Below are 18,118 nucleotides of genomic sequence, written 5' to 3' on the forward strand. Positions count from 1 at the left end.
GAATTGATATTAGTTCTTTAAATGTTTGGCAGAATTCAGCAGTGAAGCTATCTGGTCCTGGGCTTTCCTTGCTGGGAGACTTTTTATTATGGCTTTGATCTCGTTACTGGTTATTGGTTTGCTCAGGTTTTGCATTTCTTCATGGGTCAATCTTGGTAAGTTATATGTGCCTAGGAATTTGCCCACTTCTCCCAGATTTTTCAACTTATTGGCATATAGTTGCTCATAGTGGCCACTAATGATCCTTTGAATTTCTGCAGTATCCATTACAATGTGTTCTTTTTTATCTCTGATTTTATTTATTTGGATCTTCCCTTTTTTTTCTTAGTCAGCTGAAGTTTTGTCAATTTTGTTTAACTTTTCAAAACACAACTTTTTCTCATTAATCGTTTTGTATTGTTTTCTTCATTTCAAATTTGTCTATGCTCTGATCTTCAGTATTTCTTTTCTTCTACTAATTTTGGGTTCGTTTTGCTTTTCTAGTTATTTGAGATTCATTGTTAAAGTGGTTATTGGAAGTTTTTCTTCTTTTTTGATGTAGGCAGTTAGAGATATAAGCTTCCCTCTTAGTACTTCTTTTGCTGTATCCCATAGGTTTTGGTATGTTGTGTTTCCATTATCATTTGTTTCAAGAAACTTTTCAATTTCCTTTGAAATTTCTTCATTGACTCACTGGTCATTCAGAAGCATACTGTTTGATTTCCACACGTTGTTATAGTTTCCAAAATTCCTCTTGTTATTGATTTCTAGTTTTATTCCTTTGTGGTCAAAGAAGATGCTTGATATTATTTCATTGTTTTGAATGTTTTTAGACTTATTTTGTGATCTAACATATGGTATATCCTTGAGAATGATCCATGTGCTAAGGAAAAGGAGTGTATTCTGAAGCCATTGGATAAAATGTTCTGTAAATATATATTTGGTCCATTTGATCTGTAGTGCAGATTAAGTTTTATGTTTGTCTATTTTGTGCCTGGAAGATCTGTCCAATGCTGAAAATGGGATGTTAAAGTCTCCAGCTACTGTTTTATTGGGATCTATCTCTCTTTTTAGCTCTAATCATAATTTCATTATACGTGTGTGTGCTCCAGTGTTGGGTGTATACATATTTAAAATTATTGTATTCTCTTTTTGAATTGATCCCTTTGTCATTATATAGTGTCCTTTGTTTTGAAATCTATTTTGTCTGATGTAAGTATAGCTACTCCTGCTTTCTTTGGTTTTCATTAGCATGGGATTTTTTTTTTCATCCCTTTATTTCTAGTCTATGTGTTTCTTTGTAGGTGAAGTGTGTTTCTTGTAAGCAAGATCTCATGACCACTGCCACTATAGGCCCACAGGGAGTGCTGCCAGGCTACCACTGATGTTACCTTAAGGCCCAAGGGCTCTTCAGTCAGCTTGGTGAATGCTGCCTGTCCTGGGATTCATCATTGAGGGCATAGGTTTAATGGGCTTACTGTTCCACATGGCTGGGGAAGCCTCACAATCATGGCAGAAGGTGAAGGAGGAGCAACAGCACATCTTACATGGCGGCAGGCAAGAGAGTATGTTCAGGGGACCTGCCCTTCATAAAACCATCAGATCTCATGAGACTTACTCACTATCATGAGAACAGCATGGGAAAAACCTGTCATCATGATTCAATTACCTCCCACCAGGTCCCTCCCAGGATACATGGGGACTGTGAGAGCTATTATACAATTCAAGATGAAATTTGGGTGGGGACATAGCCAAACCATATCACTTCTGGTGCAGATTGTGTCTAGAAATGTCATCCAGGAGTTATGGCCTGAAAAGAGTGCCTAATGACTCTGACTGGTGCCCTATCCTGCTGTGGCTAAGCTGGCATGTAAGATGCAAGGCAAAGTCCTCCCCACTCTCCCCTCTCCTCTCCTCTCCTCAAGTGGAAGGATGGGGTCTCTCTGAAAGCTGTGAGCTATGCAGCCTCAGGTTAGGGGAGGTATGTCACCAGCACTCTGTTAGCTACCCTGGCTAGTGTTTCAGTAGGTTGCTGCTCTCACAGTCCACAGTCGTGGAGCCCAGTTCAACAGGCACTAGGACTCTCCTAGAAAGTGCAGTCCTTGTGGCCTAGACTGCTCTTCAAGTTTGTTTAGAGCCCCAGTGCACTTTAGCCTGTGCAGTCATGATGCTTGCAGGAACTGAAGTTCAAGCTACTGGGATGGGCAATTCCCCTTTGGCCAAGGCCGGGCTAAATGTTCTCTCTTGCATGGATGTTAGCTGAGTTCTTTCTAGTTTTGCTTTCTGCTATAACAGGGCAACATTGAATTTAATGCAATGTCTCAGAATTGCCGTGCTCTCCCTTTCCCAAGTGCTCAGATTTTTCTCTCTGTACCACACTGTCACTGCTGGGGATGACAGAGGATGTGTCGTCGGAGATTCAAGACTTTTTCCTACCTCTTCAGTGCCTCTTTCAGGTGAGTGCTCACCAGATTTTTGATTCTTATGAAGGTGCTTTTTTGTGTTTAGATAGTTGTTAAATTGGTGTTTGTGGGTGGGTGAGGGTGACGATTGTTGGAGCCTTTTATTCTCCCATCTTGTTCCATCTCCCTACTTCACTGTCTTTGAAAAGCTCCTCTGATTGGGTGAGGTCCATCCAGGTACACCTAGGATAATCTCTCTTTTGATGAACCCAAAGCCAACTGATGAGTAACCTAATCATAGGAGAGATACCTTATTTCATTTACACGTGTTGCCCATGCTCAAGGATAGGGGATTATACAGGATATATACACCAGGGAGTAGAAATCTTGGGGACCATTGTGGACCCTGGCCCATGTCAATGCTCTCTTATGCCGTATGCCTCCTCTCTTTTATGACAAAATACAGTTCAATTGCATATTCATTTCTGTGATTCATTGATTAACATCAACCTTCCCAACTGGCATATGAGCTTAAGGAGAAAAAGGGAATACTGTTTTCAGGGATTCTCTTTGCTCACTAGCATATCTTTGGACATTAGCACAATGTTCAGGATAGTATAGTGGCTCAGCAAATATTTAAATAGATTAGGATGGCCGGGCACGGTGGCTCACGCCTGTAATGCCAGCACTTTGTGAGGCAGAGGCAGGCAGATCATGAGGTCAAGAGATAGAGACCATCCTGGCTAACACGGTGAAACCCCATCTCTACTAAAAATACAAAAAATTACCCGGTTGTGGTGCTGGGCGCCTGTAGTCCCAGCTACTCGGGAGGCTGAGGCAGGAAAATGGCATGAACCCAGGAGGCAGAGCTTGCAGTGAGCCGAGATGGCACCACTGCACTCCAGCCTGGGCGACAGAGACTCCGTCTCAAAAAAAAAAAAATAGATTAGGGACTTTTACTGATTGAATAAATACATGACTGACTGAAAACTCTATCGTGACTATATTGCACTAGGTGGACGTTCTTAGATCTAATCATTTTCTAACATATATGCATTGAAAGATGGAAGCTGAATGCCAGACAATAGGCCTATATCCTGACGTCACTGGCAGGACTGACACTCAAAGGAGAAATGGTTCCTTAGCTCACGAGATTGAGTGGAGTCTATTTATATTAAAACTTTCTTGTCATTATGTATTGAGGTTTTCTGTTAGAATAACTTTCAGAGCCTGAGTGTTTACCAGTCCTCATACAGAGGGACCACAGTGAAACTACATCTTCTAGCCAGGCTACATCAGCTGGGGTGGTGGGTTCAGCTCATTCTTCTTACTCAGTCCATGCTGCTATAACAAAGTACCATAGAATGGGAGGCTTATAAACAACAGAAATTTATTTCTCACAGTTCTAGAGGATGAAAGTCCAAGATCAGAGTACCAGCATGGTTGGGTTCTGAGGAAGGCCTTCTTTGCAGACTGCCATCTTCTTCTTGTATCTTCACGTGGTATAAAGAGGGCAAGAGGGTTCTTTGGGGTCGCTTTCTTAAGGCACCAATTCCAATCATGAAGACTCCACCCTCATGACCTAATTAACTCCCAAACGTCCCACATCCTAATACTATCACACTGGAATTTGAATTTCAACATGTATATTTGGGAGGGACATAAACATTCATTCTCTTGCACTGTGGTAGACTCAGGTATTGATAAAACCAAGAGGATTCCAGAGAGGGTAGCTTAAAGCTCACAGAGAATGAATGTGCATGTGTGTATGTGTGTTTGAATTTTGTGTTTATGAAACTAAGTACTGGTGATTGTATGGGAAATGGGAAGAAGTCTCCTTAGATTGAAGCTTGCTCTCTCTTGTCCTTAATTTTCTATAAATGCAATAGCTCAATCAACATGACCCAGGTATCCTATAAGACTATAGAAATAAAGCCATAAATTATAAGTAGTTATGGTAAAACTTTGGGATTCTTCACATATAGAAGTAGGGCGGGATATGTCTTTCTGAAGTGGGATGGCAGATCATGTCTTTAGTCTTGAGTGGTAAATTCTTTTCTTACTACTATTTGTACTAGTCAGGGTCCTCCAGAGAAACAGAGCCAAAAGGACAAAGAGGTGTGTGTACATATATATATGTATTTATATATAATATAAATGAATTATAAATGAAATATTAATGAATATATAAATATTCATGAATTTTGTATATAATATTAAGTATATGAATTAATAAAGAAATAAAAATATGTATTTAAGGGACTCAGCTTATGCGATTGTGGAGGTGACTCAGAAGAGTTGGAATTAAGCTGATTTTGTAGAAGTCTGAAAGCAGTCTGCTAGCTAATTTCCTTTTGTTCTTAGGTCAGCCTTTGGTTCCATTCAAGCCTTCACCTGATTAGATGAGGCCTACTCACTTATGGATGGTAATCCACTTTATTTAAAGTCACCTGATTTAAGTATAAATCTCATCCAAAAACACCCTCACAGAAACATCCAGAATACTATTTGACCAAATATCTGGGCACTGTGACCCAGCCAAGTTAACATAAAATTAACCATCACAGTGCCCCTATGATTTAGTCTTATATTTACTATTAAAGTCTCATATTTGCATGAGACTCAGATATTATTTGTTCAGTTTAAAAATTCTGTCCCTCAGAGGATTTATTGACGCAGAGATTTCTTTGGTAGTTGTTGATCTCTCAGAACATGTTCTTTTCTTGATGAAAACACATTGGAAGAATTGGATTTATAATATGATGAAAACATTATTTTGGCTATTAAACTGAACTTAAATTAGCCCCTCATCCTAAACTTAATTCATGCCTACAAGAGGTCATAAGATTAACTGTATTTGGAGTATGTGAAGTTAAATTTGGCAAACATATTTTTGAGCACCTGCCACATACCAGGCCCAGTGTTAGGCATGGAGAGGACAAAGGTGAATAAACATAATTTCCACCATTGATAGAGTTTATAGTTTAGTGTGTGGAACAGTTATCAAAACACTAAAACATGGTGAGTCCAGGTGTGTTGAAGCAGGTGTGGGGGGTGGTGCTGGGGAAGCGATGTGAAGGATACAGTTAATGAGAATGAGCAGCATGGAATTTAGCCCTCATGTGGGGAAGGTAACAGACTACTGACAGAAGATAAGAAGCCTGTTATCTATAGTCATGTGTTTTGCCAGTAGGGGTACAGAGACCTAGGGCTTTAGATTTTTGTGATGATATTCTTTCTCTAGACCACTACCCACCTAAAATTTTGAAATTTTGATGGTTTTGAAAAGATATGCACCTCTTGGTAGCCACAAGAGAATCTGGGCCTGAAACATGATATAGCATGTAACCCTAGGTAATCTGTTAACTTTAATCTTCATTGTGAGCCTCATAATTCTTGATATACCTTGTCATTGGCTCATGACATATTTATTGTTGTGATGCATCTGCCAATGAATGTACGCTGCTGATAAAGACATACCTGAAACTGGGTAATTTTTAGAGAAAAAGAGGTTTAATGGACTCACAGTTCCACGTAGCTGGGGAGCCTCACAATCATGGCAGAAGTCGAAAGGCACGTCTTAATGGCAACAGGCAAAGAGAGAATGAGGGCCAAGCAAAAGGGACTTTCCCATATAAAACCATCAGATCTCATGAGATTTATTCACTACCATGAGAACAGTGTGGGGAAATCGCCCCCATGATTCAATTATCTCCCACCACATGGGAATTATGGGAGCTACAACTCAAGATGAGATTTGGGCGGGGACATAGACAAACCATATCAAATACCATATCTAGGGACCCACATTGTCCCCATGGAGACCTGTGTGAAGTGATCTGTCATATAAGAGTTCTCTGTGCTGGGCACAGTGACTCATGCCTGTAATTCCAGCACTTTAGGAGGCCGAGGTGGGCGGATCACAAGGTCAGGAGACTGAGACAATCCTGGCTAACACAGTGGTGAAACTCTGTCTCTATTAAAAATACAAAAAATTAGCCGGGCGTGGTGGCAGGCACCTGTAGTCCCAGCTACTCAGGAGGCTGAGGGAGAATGGCGTGAACCCGGGAGGTGGACCTTGCAGTGAGCGGAGATCGCACCACTGCACTCCAGCCTGGGTGACAGAGCGAGACTCCGTCTCAAAAAAAAAAAAAAAAAAAAAGGGACTTAGTTCTAGAGGAGTTTACTTGACAGGGATGCTAATAGGTACTCAGGCATGGGGTCAGGAAGCACTAGATGGGGAGAGGTGTGGTGGAAACACACACTTAAGCATTAGAAATAGAAGTTAGTGCAAAGACCTTGGGACACATAATAACTCAGGAGGTGAATTACTGGTACTGTGGCCCAAAAAGGAGCAAAATCAATAGTAGGCTGACTTAGCGCGGAGCTTTTCAGGTACCTTTTGACTTCTCAGCCATTGGACTTACCCTGAATTTCTTGCCTATCCTCACTAGTTGGATTTACTTTTTCCTGCTTCTGCAGAATGCATTGTTTTCCAGCCATCCTGCCAGAAGCTCTCTTTTTGTCAATAAATAATAAATGGCTTCAAAATTTGGAGATGATAATTGTGGCAAATAGAGTAAGTTTTTCACAGCTTTAAATTTGAATAAATTCCAGTCTGTAGAAAAATGTTGGAAGAAAAATAGAATAAATAAACTTGCAGTCTTTGTCTAGATTCACTAATTATTAAGATTTCACCATATTTGCTATTATCTATCTACTTACCTGGCTATGTATATTTATTTATATGTATATGTATAAATATAGTTTGCTGAAAAACTTGAAAGTTGGTTGCAGATTTTTCACCCCTAAATGCTTCAGCCTCTATCTTGTAAATATACAAAGACATTCTCCTACCTAACCGCGTTACCACTACCATTCACAAGAAATTTTATATTGATGCAATAGAACTATCTGATATATATTCTATATTCAAATTTCCCAATTGCTTCAATAATGTCCTTTATAGAGTTTTTATAGTGACTTAAAACATATCCAATTTCGTGAGGTATTTAGAAATGAAACTAGGAATATTAGATTTCTAAGGTATTTGGGAAAAGTGGTGTAAGTTGAATATGTTTGTGCAGTTTCCTCAAGAAAATTATTGTTTTCATCTTTCCACTGATGGGAAAGCACAACTATCAATCAAGTATATGTCAGTGTCTGGATGCATAGTATTAGCTTTTACTTAATGGAGTTAGAGTGAATTTTCACCTTTAGTTTAGAGTGAGTCTTCACTCTAAATAAGATGCTGGTTTTCATATTTAAATTGCATTCGTACTTGATCTTTTGGTCAAAGCAGCAAGAGACCAGTTATAAAAATCTATTCCTCTTAATTTAAAGGCAGCGATTAAAGGAGATTCAGAGCTTTGAAACTGTTGTGAGTATTCTACTTAGGAAAATAAACACTAATTGAAAGGGCTAATCAAAAGCTCATCATCCTGAAGGGCACTTGGATGGTTCACAAGTATGCAGTTTAGGTAGACAGGTGCTCTTATGAGGACCTCATCATTCTAAGTAAAGGGACTTTACGCCATGCGTTAGATGAGTCCCCTTAATGAGTGACTATTTATGATGATAAAATACATCTGCCGCTAACTTCCTTTATAATTTTTCAAATAATTTCAGAAATCATGAATGAAGGAAAAAATGAATGAGGAATGATTCAAACTCAATCAGTAACAAAAACTTTGCTTACATAACATTTCCTTAAAGAAAATCTTCCTTTTCCTAATCTGTAGTCTTTGTGCTTTTAATTATGTCACAAAATCTCTGCAAATATTTGGGCAAACAAGTAATTATTTCCAATAAAGTTGTGCTATTTAAAAACACATGAGTAATTAAACTCTGTTCCCCTTTACTCTAGTTATACAAGAAATTTTTCTGTCCTGGTAAAGATGACTTCACATGCCAAACCATTACCTCAGAGACTAAACCAAATTTCAGAGATGAAAAAACATTTAAAGATGCTTTTACAGATAATTCTGGATGATTCAGACTATTTCCTAAACAGTCAAAGTTCCTGTAAGTGGAATTTTCTCCTTACCAGACTATAAATCAATATGTGTTGGCTATAATGATGAATTAGTGACAAAGAAATTCTAACAACTATACCTGATGAAAAGGTCACTATTAGGTTGATAGTATGGTTGGTGGGGGCGGTTAGTGATTATCTAGGAAGCTTGTTTTTGAAACTGCTGCCATCAGTGGAACTTTGTTGGTCATTACAAGTGCACATGTGTACAATGGGCACGTGAGCAAGGCTGAGATGCATTGATCTATATAGTCCAAACAATCTGATAAGTATGTTTGAAAAGTACTATGAAAAAAATCATCAGTGTACATGTAAATGTTGTAAAATTTGGTCGCAGGAAGAATTCTGTTTCCTCCACTGAGTGCTAAATCATCCCATTTATATAGCTGCTTCACTTTTGCCCTCTATTTTGGCACTCCCATTTGCCTTTTTACTATCATCATATTGAACTCAATAATATATGCAACTTTGTTACTTTTGTCAAATTCTAAAACGCATGGGCCATTATATTTTTTCCAAAGCTGTTGATACATTTTAATTCTTAATAGGAAAGGGGATCTACGATTGGGAATTCACATTCAAATCCCATTATGGTAAACTTTAAAAAGGTATAATCATTCTCTTCCATTTAATCTTATTCTTTGTAATGAGTTCCAAGTTTGGTATAAAATAGTTGCCACTGGTTTATATATCCTGTGGAAACACATCTCATAAGATTTTCTGACCAATAGCCAATATTTCTATATAGCTGCAGGGAGGCATACACCTTCTAGATCTATGACACTAGCATGTAATTCTGTTAGACCATTTGTACTGCTATAACAAAATACCATAAACTCTGTAGCTTATAAACAAAATAGAAATTTCTTTCTCACAGTTTTAGAAGCTGGAAAGTCCAAGATTAAGGCATTGGCCGATTTGGTGTTTGGTGAGAGCCAACTTCCAGGTCCACAGATGGCACCCTCTAGCTGTGTCCTCATATGGTGGAAGAGCTGAGGGGTCTTTCTTGGACTTTTTTATAAAGATACTAATCTCATTAATGAGGGCTCTGTTCTCATGATATAATCACCTCCCAAAGGCCTCACATCCAAATACCATTACCTTGGAGGTTAGGATTTCAACATACGAATTTTAGGGAGACAGAGACTCTCAAACAATAGCAACATTGTTCATTCTATGCCCTTTGTCTTCATGCCTCCTAGTGAACACATTGAGTGGAAATGGAATTTATTAGAGGCTGTAGGATTCAGTTTTTTCCTGAAGGCTCATCTTCAGAAATCCAAATGAGACACCAGGGTTATTTGAAGAGAATTTTAGAAAGACTTTCTATAAATGCCATGAGACTATAAAATCATCAACTAAGTTGAATTATATGAACATGTTATATAGACAAAAGAATATTGCCCAGTTGGCACACATTTGAGAGTGAAAGGAGGAACTATTAATAATTAAAATAACAGGTGCACACTGGTACTGTTCAGGCAAAGCAGAATATAGGGTCACCCAGTAATAATAGTACTTACTGTATCGAGTTCTTATAATGAGTCAATGACAAAATATACGTAAATTAGTTAGCTGTCAATGGGAAACATTCAATAAGTGGTAGCTGCTTATGTTGGTATTTTTCATGCCTCCTTCTTTGGCTAACGAAGCAAGAAAATCAGTGAGTTATTTATTCTCTTTATCTTTTAACAGATGATGCTGGGTCTAGTAATGAGGTAATGAGTGTTTAGTAATATAATCATATGGAAGCCTCTTTGAGTGGGAAAGGAGCTTTATGTCTATTTAGTTATGTTTATTATAGTGATTCTCCACCAAAAGAAGGAAAAATCTGTTTTTCAAATTTAAAAAATTGAGACAGCCCATCCTGCCTCTTCCACACACCTACCTCCTTAGCTTGATAGTTACTTCCACATGAAGCCACTCTTACTGAGTGGACTGTGTCCTAGCTCTTAGGCTTATTGGAGCAGACAAAAATTAAGAATAACTAATTTATTAGATTAATATTTCCTTAAAGGCAGTGATTTTTAAAATTCTGATTCCCTATGCTTATTACAGTACCAGGTACATAGAAGATATTCAATATGTATTTGTTGAATTAGTGAAATATGAATAAATGGATCTCAGCAGCTAAAAATCAACCTTATGAGGTGATGGCCTCTAGTGTAACCCTGCAACCAAAACTGCGCCATATTCAGGAACTTTCCTATGCTTCATCTGGGGTCATAGAATCAAGGAATTCAGGGATTTCATAGCTGCAGTTGGTGCCAAGGAGCTATTTGCTATTTAGATTGGTTCCCTCTGTTAATTGATTGTAATAAGTAAAAACTCAATAAAGCTAATCTGCCAATTATCTCAATAAGGCTTCCTGCTGCACACTTTACAGATTCAAAACACAGAAGTGTCGTGTATGGATTTAAGCGCTATATGAGATATCAACATTGCTTATTAGTATTCAGTATCTTTGTTGAAGTATTATTGAGAACTGTATAAAATATATTTGTTTTATGTATGAAATAGAAAATATGAATTTTATATATCACTTCCATTGTATAAAAGTGACACTAAAGGCCTCATATTAACCTAGTTGTCCTGGCACTTGCTGTCTGCTCAAAGCTGGGCTTGGGAGACTGTGTGATGCTTAATTCACTTTCTATCATCCCTCATGTTGTTTCAAGTTGATGCAGGTTAGTAAAATGGACTTTGCATGTGGCCTTGGTTAATAGGATTAATTGCTTTTATATTACAGAAAATAGAAAATATGTTTTGCATTATTTGCAGCTTTTCCCTCTTCAGGAATTGCATGTGGTTTTAGTCTGTACAGATCAGTGCACAGCCAGTGTTGTAGCTTTTATTTCGATTTTCTCTTGCAAATCTTTGAGTTAGCAGGCTCCATGTTGGAGGGTAGAGAATGTTATTACAGAGCACCATCCTTACACTATAGTCAAGGCCTGAGGGGTGAGGGATCTCCTCCTCATCCTACCATGTCTGCTTTCATCCCAAAAGATTGGCCCAGCTATCGAGTGTAAGGGCTCTAAATTGCTGCCACTGAAAGGTGGAGGTTGTTAAAAGGCTATGCCTGGGCTGTTCAAAAATTTCATGGGTGGGAACCTGTGTCACTTGGCCCACAAAACTAGATGGTAGGGCAGATATGGGCATGATGAATTGTGGCTTTGGTCACTTCTAACCTTGGGCTGAATCAGAGACTCGTAGGATGTTGGTAACTGCCTCCCTGAGCCAAAGAAACAAGAAAGACTCTCTGCGTTCATGGTCTTTCTTTCCTCTCCTTAGTCTCAAATATAAAACATACCTGCCTTGTTAGATCTTAGAAAAAAGACAAGCTGGAAACCCACATTTTATTACTTATACAATAAATGATGATAGATATTAACACAAAATGTTCTCAAACTTCAGCTTTTCATGCTAAGATAATGAATTAAAACAAATGGAAAAGAAATGTTTCTACTATTTAAAATTACAGTTTTCCTGTTTATGCTGTGAAAATGGTACATAATAGGACAACACAAATGATTGAAATGCCATAAGCATATCCACAGAAAGGATTACAGGGGATGCTGAAACAGCAATCATACTATGGAACTGATTAAATTTAACATGACTTATAATAATATGAGGTAGCAAGTCTGTGCTCAGTAAAAGCACCCCTCTTCTGAGGGGTTGAGTGGGTATTCGTAGTTGACTGATCAAGGTCTGTGCATTTTTTTTTTTTAATGTAGTCAGTCCATCTTTCCCCAAGTGAAGGGAGTTCAGGGCTATCTCATAGGGTTGGCATAATACACTGCACTCATTTCACAGTGTAAAATTTTTGTTAGGCAGAAACAGGAATATTATTACATATCACCAAACTAATCATCCACAGTAGTTGATATTGTTAAAGACAGTTTAGTGTACAAGCCACCAGAGATTATAGAAAAGCAAAGACTGCATATTTGATACGTTATTAATCCCTTGTTTTGACTTAGGAAAGAAAACAAAGAAATACCTCTAAGGCTGTGTGGGTTCTAATTTCTGCTTCGGCTTCCTGCATACGTTGACATGAGCCATTTTACTTTCCTCCATTTCATTTCCCACATCCATAAGATTAGGAAGCAATGCTGGATAGTTGCAAAGCAAATATAAAAGATTGCATTCATATTAAATCATCTTTTAGAAGTGCGTGAAAAAGGTTAATACTAATTTAAACATTTGATCAATAAAAAAAGATAGATGCTATTTTCCATTGTTTGTGCATTCTTAGAAGTAAAGGGCAATTACATGCCAAGAATGATAGAAAAAATATGAATGTATTAGATATATTCCTGGTTTGAGTAGTGAGATTTCTTAATAAGAAAAGTTATTAGAATGCTTTATGAAGTTTATGAACTTGTAATTTGCTCCCATAATTAGATGAGACTCTGTTAGACCCATCCTTCTACAATTTCATAATTGAGAGGCTTTTGCCTACAACAATGTTGAATCAGATATACGTAGGCTTAATGGACCATTTTAAAGATTGGCCATAGCTTATGCAAAATAAGAACAATCCTTAGAGCATTTTAAAGGCTTCCTGCCACAAATTGCTTTTGCAATTTTCATTTCATTTTTTAACTATGAAGTTAAGGCATCTTTAGTTGTTTTTATTTTAAATTGCTCCTGCTGTTGTTCTCCTCCTAGGAAGTAGTCACTATTTTTTTTCCTTTCTGCTGGCCATTGTAATATTTCTTACATGAATAAAAACAAAGTGGTTTATTTAAAAAAGAGTTTTAAAATCCTCCTTTGCAGTTGCAAGAAAAATGCCTTACCATTATCAAATTGAAAAAGGGATAATGTAGCACAGTTACAAGTGAGTTTTATCAATGAGTGTTTTCCGGAAACTCTTTCTGCTGCATCCTTTAACATTGGCAGTTGAAAAGTTAATTCTGAAAACAAAGTACATGTGGAAAGGCAGGTGATTGATCAAGGCAAAAATTAAAATTGGGTACTGGTGGCACAATCTCTTACTTTTTGGCCCACAGGAATCCTGATAAAAATTAATTGTTTCTGTGATTCTTAGACCTTCATCAATCAGATGTAAATTACACCATGCATGATTGGCTGCCTTTCCATTCTGAGTTCCCCATAGAGAGCTGTTGGCTGCCAACTGCTACAGAGACATGGTGGAGCAGCAGCCTGTCTTTGGCCACTCTGGGACCACAAACTGAGAGATGGAGCTGACTTGCAACCACAATAGTGTACCCAAGGATGCAGCCAGCACCTTTCTAGAGTAATTTCCATTTAGGGCAAAAGAGACATTTTTCAAACCAGTTTTAATATTAGGCAGATCTTCTGATTTTTAAACATGGTTTCAGACCAATCTAAGAGGATGCAAGAGCACAGAGCACCTAGCAGATAGTGGGAATAAACATAAGATTAATCTCAAGATTGATTAGGGAAAAACAAATATAGATTCCCTCAAAAAAAGGGTTTCCCAACATACTTTATGCACCTTTAGAGGCAGTTGTAATAATAATAGCTGAAACTTAATTAAAGTAAAATAAAAGACCCCAGTCAGGAGACCTTGTGACCACATTTGTAGCTGAGTACTGAATTTAGCCCCAAGAAATATGAGATCTACTTTTCATCTCACAACAATTTACCATTTCAAAAACCTCATATTAAGGAGGTGATTATAAGCTATAAAGTTGTCATATTTCATATGTAAAGAAAGAAGGGTTTGAGAATGTAGAAGGGCATCTTTTCAAAGAAACTTCACAATTAAATTTTAAACATGTATTGGTAAATGAGGTTATTGGAATGACCTGGGATACATGAAATGTAGTTTTTTTTTTTAATCTTAAAGCATTAACTCAGATCTTCATGGACATGTCTTTAGTGTAAATTACTTGTGTTTGTGAATTGTATTTTAAAAACACTGATAAATGCTATTTGAAAAAGAAAGTGAATTGGCTCTTAGGGTTACAGTCAAGGACCAAATTGCCTGAGTTCAAATTTTGATTCAGCTCCTATGTGACTTTGGCAAATTACTTAATCTCTCCAGTCCTTGGTTTCTTATCTATAAAATGGGCATAATAGTACTTCATATTCTAACAAATTGTGTGGAATAAATGAGGTAATTCACTTTTAACAGTGCCTGATGTTTAGCAAATATTAAATACATATTAATTACCCTTATTATTTTATATGTGTTATCTGTAACTCATTTAAACCATTATCAAAAAGGAAAGGTTTCCTTCTAAGAAATCATTTCTTTAATTGAAACATCAACAACTTCTTAGGAATTTCGGTCAGGTTTCCAGGAGCACATGTAACTATGTAAATTTCTGCTCCTATAGCTTTCACCTGCTTGCTATTGCAGGATTCCCCTGTAATTATATTGTCAAGTCTCTTTACTGGGTAATAATGTTTATTTCACAATGTTTGAGGATTATAGAAACAAGTAATTAAGTGAGATGACATTTGTATAAGTGCTGAGAAGGGACTGGCTCACAGTAGGTCCTAAATAAATATTAGCTTTTTAGATACACACTTGCCTTCTGTATGAGGAAGGGAGCAAATGTTTATTGTTCCAAACAAAACATTATTTTTCACTATGACATTGAAGCTTGAGACACTCCTATGACCTATACATTAATTTTCTTTTAACTTTTCTTTTTGCCCCACAACAATTCTCTCCTAAGCACTCTGGGGCCATCACTTGACGGTACATCAGTGGTGGTATCTGCCACGTCTGAAGACAGTGGGACCTTAGAGTGTGTCAGTGAAGACAATTGCTCCCAAAGAAAGACAGTAAATTATATAGAGTGCCTGCTGGCTACTTAGGAAACCTTGCTATTATTGACTGGCTGTGAAGAAGTAAGCACCCATGTTGAGAAACCCCACTTGGCAAGGGATTGCAGGTGACCTCTGAGGGTAGCCTCTTGTTGACAACTGGCAAAAACCGAAGCTCTCAGTCCTAACAACTGCAAGGAACTTAATGCTGCCAAAAACTATATAATTAGGGAAGTGGATCCATTCTAGATTCCAGATGAGACTCCAGGTTGGCCAACATCCTGTGAGACTAAACAGAGGACCAAGTTAACTTGTGCCTGGACTTCTGACCCACAAAAATTGTGATATAATAATTTCTCTTGTCTGCAGCCTCTAACTTTGTGGTAATTTATTACATAGCAATATATTACTAATAAAGATTTTTTTCCCTTCTTATTTAATCTTAAGAAAGAAATCTTGTATTCTTGGAAAGTGGATTTTAATTTAAACACCAATGACTTCTTGGATTGGTATTTACCTAGGCATTCTGGAGGCATGTTCAACTGTAAAAACCATACTTTCTACTCTAATATCTATACCTAAAATGATGAGTGTAAATCCTTGCTCTGTCACTGTTTTGTAAATGTATTCTCTCTTAGCCTCAGTTTCATTGGCTGTAAAATGGAAATAATGCCAATTAGTTTTTAGTATTGTTGTAGAGATTGGCTAAAATATTCCATGGTGAATATATACCGCATTTTCTTTATCCACTCGTTGATTGGTGGGCATTTGGGCTGGCTCCATATTTTTGAATTGCAAGTTGTGCTGCTATAAACATGTGTGTGCAAGTATCTTTTTTGTATAATGACTTCTTTTTCTCTGGGTGGATACCTGGTGGTGGGATTGCTGGATCAAACAGCAGATCTACTTCTAGTTCTTTGAGGACTGAGAGTTTGTTGTAGATGGCTTTTATTACCATAAGCTATCTCACTTCTATGCCAATTTTGCTAAGGGTTTTAATCATAAAGGGATGCTAGATTTTGTTAAATACGTTTTCTACATCTATTGAGATGATCATGTGATTTTTGTTTTTAATTCTGTTTATGTTATGTGGTGTATCACATTTATTGATTTGTGTATGTTAAACCATCCTTGCATCCCTGATATGTAACCCACTTCATCATGGTGGATTATCTTTTTGATATGATGTTGGATTCGGTTAGCTAGTGTTTTGTTAAGGATTTTTGCCTCTATATTCATCAGGGATATGTTCTGTAGTTTTCTCTTTTTTTGTTATGTTCTTTCCTGGTTTTGGTATTAGGGTGATACTGGCTTCATAGAATTATTTATGGAGGATTCTCTTTTACTCTATCTTGTGCAATAGTGTCAGTAGGATTCGTACCAATTATTTGAATGTCTAATAGAATTCAGCTGTGAATCTGTCTGGTCCTGGACTTTTTATTTCTTGGCAATTTTAAAATTACCATTTCAATCTCACTGCTTGTTCTTAGGCTGTTCAGAGATTCTATGTCTTTCTCGTGTAATTTAGGAGGGTTGTATATTTCCAGGAATTTATCCATCTCCTCTAGGTTTTCTGGTTTATGTGCATAAAGGTGTTCCTAGTAGCCTTGAATGATCTTTTGTATTTCTGTGGTATCAGTTGTAATATCTCCTGATATTACATTCTAATTGAGCTTTCTAATTTCTCAATTACTTTCTAATTGAGCTTATTTGGATGTTCTCTCTTCTTTTCTTGGTTAATCTCACTAACGATCTGTTAATTTTATTTATCATTTCAAAGAACCAGCTTTTTGTTTCATTTAGCATTTGTATTTTTTTTGTTTCAATTTCATTTAGTTCTGTTCTGATCTTCATTATTTCTTTTCTTCTGACTGGTTTGGATTATTCTTGTTTCTCCAGTTCCATGAGGTGTGACCTTAGATTGTCTATTTGTGCTCTTTCAGACTTTTTGATGTAGGCATTTAATGCTTTGAACTTTCCTAGCGCCACTTTTCCTGTGTCCCAGAGGTTTTGATAGGTTGTGCCACTGTTATCATTTGGTTCAAAGAAGTTTTAAATTTCCATCTTGATTTCATTGTTGACTCAATGATCATCCAGGAGCAGTTTATTTAATTTCCATGTATTTGCATGGTTTTGTGGGTGCCTTTTGGAGTTGATCCTTCTGGTTTCTTTTTTGATTTCCAATTGTATTTCACTGTAGTCTGAGAGAGTACTTGATATAATTTTGATATTCTTAAATTTACTGAGGCTTGTTTTATGGCCTATCATATGGCCTGTCTTGGAGAATATTCCATGTGCTGGTGAATAGAATGTATATTCTGCAGTTGTTGGGTAGAATGTTCTGTAAATATCTGTTAAGTCCATTTGTTTTAGGGTATAGTTCAAGTCCATTGTGTCTTTGTTGACTTTCTGTCTTGATTACCTGTCTAGCGCTGTCAGTGGAGTATTAAAGCCCCCTACTATTATTGTGTTGCTATCTCATTTCTTAGGTCTAGTAGTAATTGTTTTATACATTGTTAGGTGCATATTTATTTAGAACTGTAATATTTTCCTATGGACTAGTCCTTTTATCATTATATAATGTCCCTCTTTGTCTTTTTTAACTGCTGTTGCTTTAAAGTTTGTTTTGTCTGATATAAGAATAGTGACTCCTGCTTGCTTTTGGTGTCCATTTGCATGTAATATCTTTTTCCACTCTTTTACCTTAAGTTTGAGTCCATATGTGTTACGTGAGTCTCCTGAGGAAAGCAGAAACTTAGTTCGTGAATTATTATTCATTCTGTCGTTCTGTATCTTTTAAGTGGAGCATTTATGCCATTTACATTCAATGTTATTATTGAGATATGAGGTACTATTCTATTCATTCGCTTTTTGTTGCCTGAATTCCTTTTTCTTTCATTGTGTCATTGGTATATGGGTTCTGTGAGATTTATGC

At 37.0% G+C, this 18,118-nt stretch overlaps 1 long non-coding RNA gene across 2 annotated transcripts in view; it reads left to right on the forward strand.

Moving 5' to 3' along the window:
- Positions 1–18,118, forward strand: part of LOC100609100 (uncharacterized) — a 325,990-nt gene that overhangs the window by 149,163 nt on the left and 158,709 nt on the right. Inside the window, exon 1 of one of the 2 annotated variants that reach the window (XR_010158114.1) lies at positions 2,331–2,435. The exons of the other annotated variant lie outside the window; for it this stretch is intronic. This is a non-coding gene — a long non-coding RNA (uncharacterized LOC100609100). Of the gene's footprint in view, positions 1–2,330; positions 2,436–18,118 lie in introns of those variants that run through there. 2 annotated transcript variants of the gene reach the window in all.

The sequence above is a fragment of the Pan troglodytes genome, chromosome 5, assembly GCF_028858775.2.
Source record: "Pan troglodytes isolate AG18354 chromosome 5, NHGRI_mPanTro3-v2.0_pri, whole genome shotgun sequence".
Classification (NCBI taxonomy): domain Eukaryota; kingdom Metazoa; phylum Chordata; class Mammalia; order Primates; family Hominidae; genus Pan; species Pan troglodytes.